Here is a 9924-nt window from a genome sequence, read left to right as displayed (position 1 = left end):
GGATCCAGTGAGGGGAGGAGGATGCCGAGGGAGCAGTTGCCTTTAGTCAAGGTGGGAAGAAATCAGCCACTGACCACCGTGACGGGAACAGGCGTGAGTGCTGTCAACACAAGAAGGCATTGCATTTCTGGGGAGAACCAGGTCACTGATGAGAGAGGTTGAAGGAGGAGGGTGTCAGGTTGTAAGAATGGTGCATAAAGGACAAGAGTAAGGGAGGTGAGTTTCTCAGAGAAGGGCAGAGACCTGAGCTCCCACACTGAAAGGCAGCCCGCAGTCTCACAGATTAGATTCAACAACCAAATCTAAATCCCAGCCTAAGCCTGTAAATGCCTCAAGGCGACAAGATAGAAGCCAAAGGACAGCCAATCACACGCAGCCCTACCAGCTCCCCAGGTAAGGCCAGTGCTTAAGCCACAGCCAATCGAGCATCGTCCTTGTTTGCTTGGCTTTGCCTTCCTGTCTAGTCCCAGCTCCTGTTGGAGCGTTCCTTACCACTTCCTGCTGGTTCCCCCCAAATCGAATCGATTTTTGCTAAAAAAAAAAACTCAACATTTTTAATATGCCTCAATTTTTCTTTTAAGGTGGACCAGAGAAAGTAACCTGTGGAAAGAGGGAAATGAGGGCCTGAAAGGGGCTGTGGGTCAGGCAAGGCTGTGGGGTCAGTGTCTAGGGTGTCAGTGGGGCTGGAGCATCGCTGGGGCAGGGGAGCGGGTGGGGGTCCTGGGATGGGAGCATTGTAATAGGGTCCTGGGGTGACCTGGTGAGGGTGTGACATGGGCAGGGGGTGGAGGGCAAGGCCATCTGAGGAGCCCCTGGGACTGAGAGGCTAGAATGTGGGTGCACAGTCCCCAGGGATGGAGCCGGAGCTGGTGGAGAGAAAGCGCTGAGCCAGGGCGTGAGGCCCGCAGGGCGGTTCTCAGCAACCGGGGCAGGTCAGGACGGCGAGGCCGGCCTGGGAGTCACAGCGACGTGGGCTTTGAAGAGGGGAGGGGAGGAGAGGAGAGGAGAGGAGCTGGAAGAGAGGTGAGGAGTCAGGAGGCTGCGGCAGGGACGGAACCCAGCCTCTAGGTGGGGCGCAGCGTCTCCCTTTGGGGACAGCGGGGCGGAAGCCGAGGATGGAGGGGGCGGGGTTTGCTAATGACCTCGCGGGGGGGAGGGGGCAGGGCAGGGAGGGGGCTCAGCAGGGACGCAGGAGCTGCGGGAAGCGGGGCAAGGCTGGGCTGCCCTTTTCCGGATATCAAAGAGCGCAGAGCAGTGGGAGAGAGACTGTGACTGAGAGCTTGGTTTCTGAGGTAGGAGCCCAGGTCACCTACTCAGGGCAAGGGCCTGAGGCAGGTGTATCAGTGTTTGAAAATCAGGGGAGAGTTTCTAATTAGGAGACCTAATTATCCTTCTTTTAACGGAAACAACAAGGCCGACGTTCAGAGGCTCAGAGCCCTGGGACCCATCAAAGGATGACTGACCAGCTCCGGTTCTCACCCTGCCTCAGCGGCTTCCACACTGGGAACATTGACAAGTGAAGGGTGGGGGTATACTTTAGGAGTTTGAAATTTACAAATGTTAGCCACTATATATAAAAATAGATTTTTTTAAAGTTTCTTTTGTATAGCACAGGGAACTATGTTCAATATCTTGTAATAACCTTTAATTGAAAAAATATGAAAATGAGTATATGTACGCATATGCATGGCTGGGACATTGTGCTGTATACCAGAGATTGACACATTGTAATGGACTGTACTTCAATAAAAATAAGTAATAAAATAAACAAAGTGCGTCTGAGATGATGGGGCCCCCTACCTTCTCTGGCCCAGGCAGGGGTTGGGTAGCACCAAACGGCCACTGGGGGAGGGCCCACGCCAGGCACTCCGGACTGTCCACGGCGAGGCCACTCATCTTTAGTGGATCCAGCCAAGCACCAGCAGACGCAGTTTTGAGACAACGGCTTCTCACCAAAGATCTGTTAAGCGGTACATGTTCATCAGTCTGCAACAGTGTGACAGCAGATGGACACCCTTATGACTGAGGGACAGTGAGAGTCAACTGGCAGTGTCCCCATCTTTCCCCCAAGGATGCAGAAAGGCTGCCGAGGTCCGGCCTACCCACGGTGGAGGGAACTCAGAGCGCTTCAAACCCAGCAGGGGGCTGTGGGCCAGTCACACTGCATCTACACGCCTGACCTGTGTTTTGGGGCCGAGCCACGGCCACCCTTCGTCCTCTCTCTGGGGCCCTTTCCCCAGCCCTCCTCCCTCCCCTCACCAGCCAGGGGACTAGGCTGACCATCAGCAGTCTGCAGCCAACAGGGGCAGAGCTGGGGTGGGGGTGGGGGGCAGACAGTTCAGAAACTCTGTGTGTTGGGGGTGGGGGGAGCACCCCAAATGCTCCTGATGTCCTCCCCCAACCCCAGCTTGAAATCCAGTTTTAAAAATCGGAACAGCTGATGGCGGAACTGAAAAGCCTGCAGTTTGTGTGTCAGAAACGTGGGTTGCCGCGTCGATGCACATTACTTTACTTAAAAAAGAACCCAAACCCTCTTATATCTAAAGTGACCTGGAGGCATTTGTGATGAAGGAAACAGGTTCCCCTGGAAAGAAACTTCGAGGAGAGCAGCAGGGGAAGGAGGCACCGAAGCCAGCCTTAGGAACCCATGCCCCACTTTTAAAAACTCGGAGAAGGATCCAGGCCAACCGCAAACTCAAGTAACTCCGGACGCTGCTCTGAATGCTGTGGTGCTGACCGGCGGCCCCTGGGAGCGAGGCAGGCCTGCACAGCCCGGCTTGCACAAGGGGCCCAGCTGAGCAGGAACGGCTGGCCTCCTTCTGGAAGAAAAGATCACTGGCTGGAAACAGAAGCACCTGGGTTGACCCAGTTGTCAGGGCACAGACGTGACGGATGAGGTCATCAGAGACACCAGGACACAAACAGCTGCCCCATTTCAAGAGCCTCAGGTGACATGAGGTGGCTGGGGTGGAATTTCTGGCTTGACCCTGCCTCTAGCAACAGCCCTGAGATGGGCTGGCCTGTCCTATTACCCAGAGAGGCCAGCTGGTCAGGAGCTGCAGACGTGACCAACTCGTTTGTGGCCTGACATAAACTCACAGGAGGCTGGGAGCAGGGGGAGGCCTCTCTGGGTCCCGCAGGGAAGTCGGGACCAGGCTGGATTGGCATCTGCGTCTGGGTGGCGTCACATGAGAATACACCAGATGAGCTTATTTCTTAAAAGCAGGAGGAAAAGTCAGAGACTGTGGGAAGCAGATAGAGCTCACTTTCAAAGGACTCCTGACCTCTGCCAAGACCTTGGAAGAACATCAGTGATAAAGGTCATTCTCCAAATAATTGACTGAAGAAATGGGGGAGGGTGGGGGCAGACCAGCTTGGGGCTCTGACCGCAGTGGACACGGCAGTGAGGGTGGCTGGGCTGGAGAGCAAAAGATGGCACCAAGAGAATGGACAGTTGATGAGATGTGGGGACCAGCCTCCAGTGGTCCGTGGGGGCAAACCTGAATTCTTTTTGGATGTGCTTCTGTGCAAGACTGCCCTCGGGTGACTATCTCCAGGAGATCTCAGACAGCCACCCCAAGGTTTGCAAAACACAATTCCTGAAGCACAAATTACAAAGAGGCTCACCTGATCCCCAGAACTGCTACTGCCCCACCCGCACTCCTGTCCCCACCCTGCCCACACCTGCCCGGCTGGATCCCAGCCCCTCCCTACTCCTCTCTGCCCCAGGGCCATGGCTCTGCTCCTTCCTCGATGCTTGTCTTCTCATCCCTACCTGGTGAATCCTCTCTCAGTCTCCAAGACCCAGCTCAAATTTTGCCTTTTTTCTGAAGTCTCTTGGGTGTGTCCCCATGGAACCGCTGGCTGCTGAACTCCACCCTTCTGAGCTCACACTGGCCATCACAGCCTGCCTCATCCTGGCTTTAGCCCATCATTCCTGAATATGTGTCTTCCTCACTGAATGGGGGGCTCCCTGGGGCAGCCACCCACTCACTCCTCCTGGAGACACCAGGGGTCTGGGAAGCACTACATGCCAGGAGATGTCAATTTCTTTCTTTCTTGACTATCCGATTTGATCACCACTAGCCATCTGTGCTACTGGGCATTAAAATATGGTTAAGGCACCAGAAGAATTGAATATATTTTATTTTCAGTCATTAAAATCTCAATTTACACACCAAAGCAGTATGAGGTATGGTCTCATTAAGCACAGCTTTATTGTTTTGATAGGATTACGTTTTGTTGAAAATTTAATATCCTAATCGAGATATGTCTTAATAGCAAAAGGTTTAGAAGGTTTAGGAAAAAAAGAATAAAATCTCTTAGTAATCCTTACTTATATTTATTACAAGTTGAAATGATAATATTTAAGACATATTGAGTTAAATAAAATACATTATTAAAAAATAATCTCACCTTTTTTCTTTTTACTTTTTTAATGTGGCTAGAAAAATAAAAATAGCATATAAGTCTTGCATTCTGTTTTTGTTAGGCTTTACTGTTCTAGACTTTGAGGGAAAAAAAGGCTGGAAGAGGCACAGTGCACTAGCAGGCTTCATGACAAAGATCTGGCGTTCAAATGGCTGGAAACTGCCTGTGAGGCATCAGTATGATAAGGTTTACCAGAAGGCTAATGAGATCCTGGGTCACATTAACAGAAGCAGAGTGTCCATAATGAAGGAGGTGAAACTCAGCACCATGGCTATCCCAGGAGTAGGATTTTCCATGCTGGGTCTTGCATCTTAGAGGGGTGCTGGCCATCTGGAATAGGTTCAGAAGACTCACCCGGACATGGGCTGAGTCACAGGGGTATGAGGACTTGTTTGAGGTCCTGGGTACCTGTCCCTGCATGGCTGCCCCAGGCAGAGGGAGTGAGTATGTTCTGGGACCTCGGAGGGCTAAGCTGGAACCAGCAGCAGAAGGTGTGGGTAGGTAGACTCTCATAGTTAGATCTCTCTCGGGAAAGAGGGATCCCTTATGAGCAGTAAGCCCCCATCAACAGAGATGTGCAAGCAAGGCAAGGTGACCACGGGGGTGACGGTAAGGGGACTTGAACATGAGCCGGTCCCTAGAGGTTCTCAGGGTCCTTTGGGGTTTCAGGCAGAGCTTCTCCAGGGCCCCGCACAGCTACGCCTGTGGGATGAGGAGGTCCTGGGATTTGTCTGATGTGGTCTGGTTCCCCACCAGGGGCCAGAGTCAGCCATGGCCTCTGATTGACCCCGAGCTGGGGCCCATTCTACAGAGAGCTGGGGGGTGCTTGCCACCAGGCTGGTGGGCCAGTTTAGGACAGTGTGAGCCCCCAGGCCCACAGTCTAGGAGGCAAGGATGCTGCTGCCCCAGACTTCCCAAGGCAGCTCGGAGAGCCCAAGAAATGAAGAATCCAACCCCAGAGCAGCAACTACAGGATTCACTGAGTAAGTAACAGGATGTTTGCTCATGCACAAGAGAATGTGGAATCTTCTTCATATGGAAATGCTGAAGTATGGACCCCACTGGAGAGGTTGGTACCATGGGCCTCACGCACTGTCACCTGGCTGCAGCCATGAGCCACACGCCTGTCCTGACAGGGCAACTTCTGGGAGCAGATTAGGGAAGCCAGGTTCTGTTTATAGAAGCCACACTCTGTTTTGCTCATGAGACCTTCCAAAGAGTAGTGAGGAAGTTGGGCAGGAAACTCCCTGGTGCAGCCAGCGCCTTGCTGTGTGGGGTGGAGCTTGTCACTGTCTGGGTCTCACCTGCCTCAGCTGGAAATGAGGAGCCCAGTTTAGATGTTTTCTGGACCCCAGAGACATGTCTGAAGCTGAGTTCATCACCTGCCCCCAAACCTGCTCAGTCTCCCAATCTCCATCTCAGCCCCGGGCACTGCTGTCCACCTAGTCACCCAGAGCAGAAAGCTGGGTGTCATCCAGACTGCTCCATCTCTTTCACTCCTAGTCTCTTCAGTCACAGGTTCTGCCCTTTGCCCTTCTGAATGCCTTCCACTGTGACCCTCTTAATCCCAGCCCCATCACCACCACCGTCTCTGCTGCCTACTGCACCAGTCCCAGCCTCTGGTTACACTGCTCTTACTCTTCCACACAGAAGCCACATCCAGTGGGGATCACACTTACATTAAGATCTGGATCTTGATGCCCAAACTGCCACCTGCTTGATTTAGAGGATGGTCCATTTCCCCAAATGTTTATGAGATTCTCTGTGGGTGTTTATAACCCTCAAAGCCAGTCCCCACAACACCCTTGTGGAGGGACAAGTGTGATCACGACGCCTGCACCTGCTACTCTCCATAGGTTACGTGTGTCAGCTGCTCTGGATGGCCGAGGGAGGGGTGCTATTGCTTCCCAGCATCCTTGGGTGTAATCTGAAACTGGACCCCAACTTGGGGGGCAGGGAGAGACCAAAGAAAGGGGTGAGCCACTCCACGTTGGTTGGTGGCAGATTTAATAAACAAGGGCCCTTACTTGTCAGACTTGTCTTGGGCACCTGCAAGACAAGTAGATTTCTTCATGCACCCACCAGCATCTTCAAAGTTTATATGGGGGCTTTAACTGGACTCAGTCACATCTCCAGTCTGGCTAGTCCAACACCATCAGCACCACATTTCTAATTCAAGGCCATATGCCTGGAACCCAAGGTAATTTACGGATTCAATGCAATTGAAATACCACTGGCATTTTCCACAGAACTATACAAGTATGTTTCACAGAACAAATAATTTTAAAATGTGCATGGAAACACAAAACCCCCCAAATAGCCAAAACAATCTTGAGAAAGGAAAACAGAGCTGGAGGGATCACATGCCCTGACTTCAGACTATACTACCAAGCTATGATCATCAAAACAGTATGGTACTAAGCTGCAAGGATATATTGTACAACATGGGGAATATAGCCAACATATTATAATAACTATAAATGGAGTATAATCTTTGAAAATTGTGACTCATTATATTGCACACATGTAACTTATGTAAGATTGTATATCAACTACACTTCAATTTTAAAAAACATTATGGTATAGGCACAAAAACAGACACATAGATCAGTGGAATAGAACAGAGCTCAGAAATAAACCCATGCATCTATGATCAATTAATCTATGACAAAGGAGGCAAGAATATACAATGGAAAAACAGTCTCTTCAATACGTGGTGCTGGAAAAACTGGACAGCTACATGTAAAAAAATGAAATTAGAACATTTTCTAACACTGTATACAAAAATAAACTCAAAATGGATTAAAGCCCTAAATGTAAGACTAGAAACCATAAAACGCCTAGAAGGGAACACAGGTGGAACTCTGACATAAATTGTAGCAGTATTTTTTTGATCTGTCTCCTCAGGCAAAGGAAATAAAAGCAAAAATAAACAAATGGGACCTAATTAAACTTAAAAGCTTTCATATATGAAAGGAAACCATAGACAAAATGAAAAGACAACCTACTGAATGGGAAAAAAAAACATTTGTAAATGATACGACCGATAAGGGGTTAATATCCAAAATGCATAAACAGATCATGTGACTCACTATGTTGTGCACTTGAAACTTATATAATAGTGTAAATTAGCTATACCTTAATTTTTTTAAAGTGGAAAACAAAGAAGACTGTATCCTTGGAGCAGCTTCTGGAAGCAGTGAGGACAAGCTGTACGTACATCCTAGGACAGGAAGCGGGGTGGAGCCTCCAGCTGCCCGGGTCCAGCTCGCAGGTCAACTGGCAGTCACATTTTTTGAAGGTCTCCTCCAACATCTGAACAGTGGCTCCCTCGGGGGCATCTCTGCTGTCTGTGTTGTCACGTCCTTGTGGGAATATGATGGCTGATGAGAGAGCGAGCAGGCTCCCCTGGCACCCCAGGCCCCACGGCCCAGCTGCCTGGGCCCCACGTGATCTGTTCCTTTAATTCACCCTCTCCACCCCCTCCAGTGTTCTTCGATATCTCCTTTTCATTTGTGGTGCTTCTTTGTTCATCTTTACCTCTATGATCTGAGTTGTTCCTTGCTTTGTATGTATGTGTTCCTTCTCATAATTTGGAAGGCCCATTGTCTGCTGGCAGTGATGCACGTAGGCGTCACCCTACCTGGTGAGGAAACAGGCTCAGAAAGGGGAAGTGACTTGCCTAAGGTGGCCCAGCCTGGGAAGTGTGAGCTGGGACCCAGCTCAGGTGTGTCGCCACAGGCTCCCGTCAGCTCCGCTGCTGCAAGGCCAGATCTACACCTGTGTGAGTAGGAAGGCAAGGAGTTTGGGGGAGGTTTGTGAGCCACCTTGCAGTGTGCGTGGGAGGGACGGGGCTGAGGGGCAGTGGGAGGCAGCCTCAGGGGATGGGGTGAGAGGAGATGAGGCTGGGCCTGCTGGGCACCAGGGGAGGAGGGAAGAGGTGAGATGTTTGAGGAGACTGCAGCAGAGGGCTCGGTGAGCAGAGGCGTGAGCCAGTGGGGCCACAGGGGAGGCCCAGTGGTGCTGGGTTTCTAGCCTGGCACCAGGAGAGGGTGAGGGGGAGTGGAGAGATGTGGGGGTAGGGGGGAGGGGGGATTGCTCTAGGTGATGGAAAGTTCCAGGCTGCAGGTGAACAGCCTGGAGAGTTGGGGTGGTTGTGTCAAGGGCTGGTGGAGGGCTGGCAGAGGGCGGCCCCCTGGGGAGAGAGGCGGGAAGAAGACTGCGTGATGACATGGGGTGTTTCACTTTGCCTGGTCCTGCGCCGGAGACACGTGCTTGCCCCCGGCTGGCCCATCCTGCGGCCCACTGAGCAGGAGCTGGGTGGGCAACTGGCTGCGCGGTACCAGTCACCTGGCAGGACACAGACAGGGCTCTCAGTCGCCCTCTCTGGGGGGGCTTTCCCAGCGGTCTGGGCTGCCCACTAACCGGCTCTGCCAACCCACCCCTTTCACCCCCAAATGGCTGGCCATCCTGCCCCAGCCCGCAGAGGTGGTCCTGCTTCAGTCACACTTACTCTTTACAAGCAGGTGGCTGTTGACCTTGATGGCTGGTGAGTTGGGAGTGCTCTGTCCTGCCCCTTCTTCCTCCTGAACCTTGAAGGCCCTCCTAAGTCAGGCTCCCTCTGGTACGTCCCAACCACCACAGAGAGAGGCGGGTGGTGACGGTGACCCTAGCCCAATCACCATCCCTCACAAACACTCACCTTCTGCAGAACGCTTGCCGGACGGAGGCAGCGTTGCTATTCCCTTTTCCCAGATGCAGAAACAAGCTCACAGAGGGCAGTGACTGTGCAGCCCTGCTGAGCCCAGTGGTTGCAGCCCAGTTCAAGGTGAGGGGGCTGGAACCAGAAGGCTGAGCCCTACCCTTTGACTGCAGAAGACTCCTTTCTGCTTTCCTTCCTGGAGCCTTGGGCCAGGGGTCCCAAAGGGCAGAGCTGTGCATGGGGCAGGGCAGGCTGGATGGGGCCAGGAGCCCTGTGCCCCGACTCCCATCTGTTCTGATGGGGCCTGGGCCCAGCTGCTGATGCCCATGCTCCCTGCTCAGACCCCTGCCTGGCCTGGTCCACCCCACCAGAGCCCCACCTACCTCACCAGCCTCATCTTAAACCCCTCCCCTCCACACCCTCTCTTCCCTCCAGTGGGTCCCTTCACTGAATCCCAGAAACACCCTATGCTTTCCCACCTCAGTTCCTTTGCTCTAGAACACCCTGCTTGAATCTCAGCCTCCCCCCATCCTCCCTCCCTTCAAGGCCCTGACCAAACTCCTCCTCCAGGCAGTCTTCCCTGACTGGCCCCCTTTCAGGGGTGAGCACAGTGAGGGAAGGGCAGGGTGCAGGGGAAGGGCGCTGGCTCTGGGCCTGCCTGGGCTTCCCCAAGAGACTGCAGCCACTAAGTGGTCACATCTCTGGGTTTTGCGTTCGAGATTCCATATAAAACACACTCCTGGACATTGTCTCAGGACCAGCGCAGACGCCCCCTTCTGCTGCATCTCATT

The sequence above is a fragment of the Camelus bactrianus genome, chromosome 12, assembly GCF_048773025.1.
Source record: "Camelus bactrianus isolate YW-2024 breed Bactrian camel chromosome 12, ASM4877302v1, whole genome shotgun sequence".
Lineage (NCBI taxonomy): Eukaryota > Metazoa > Chordata > Mammalia > Artiodactyla > Camelidae > Camelus > Camelus bactrianus.
The sequence above is the reverse complement of the archived record's forward strand: the minus strand, read 5'-3'. Positions refer to the sequence as shown.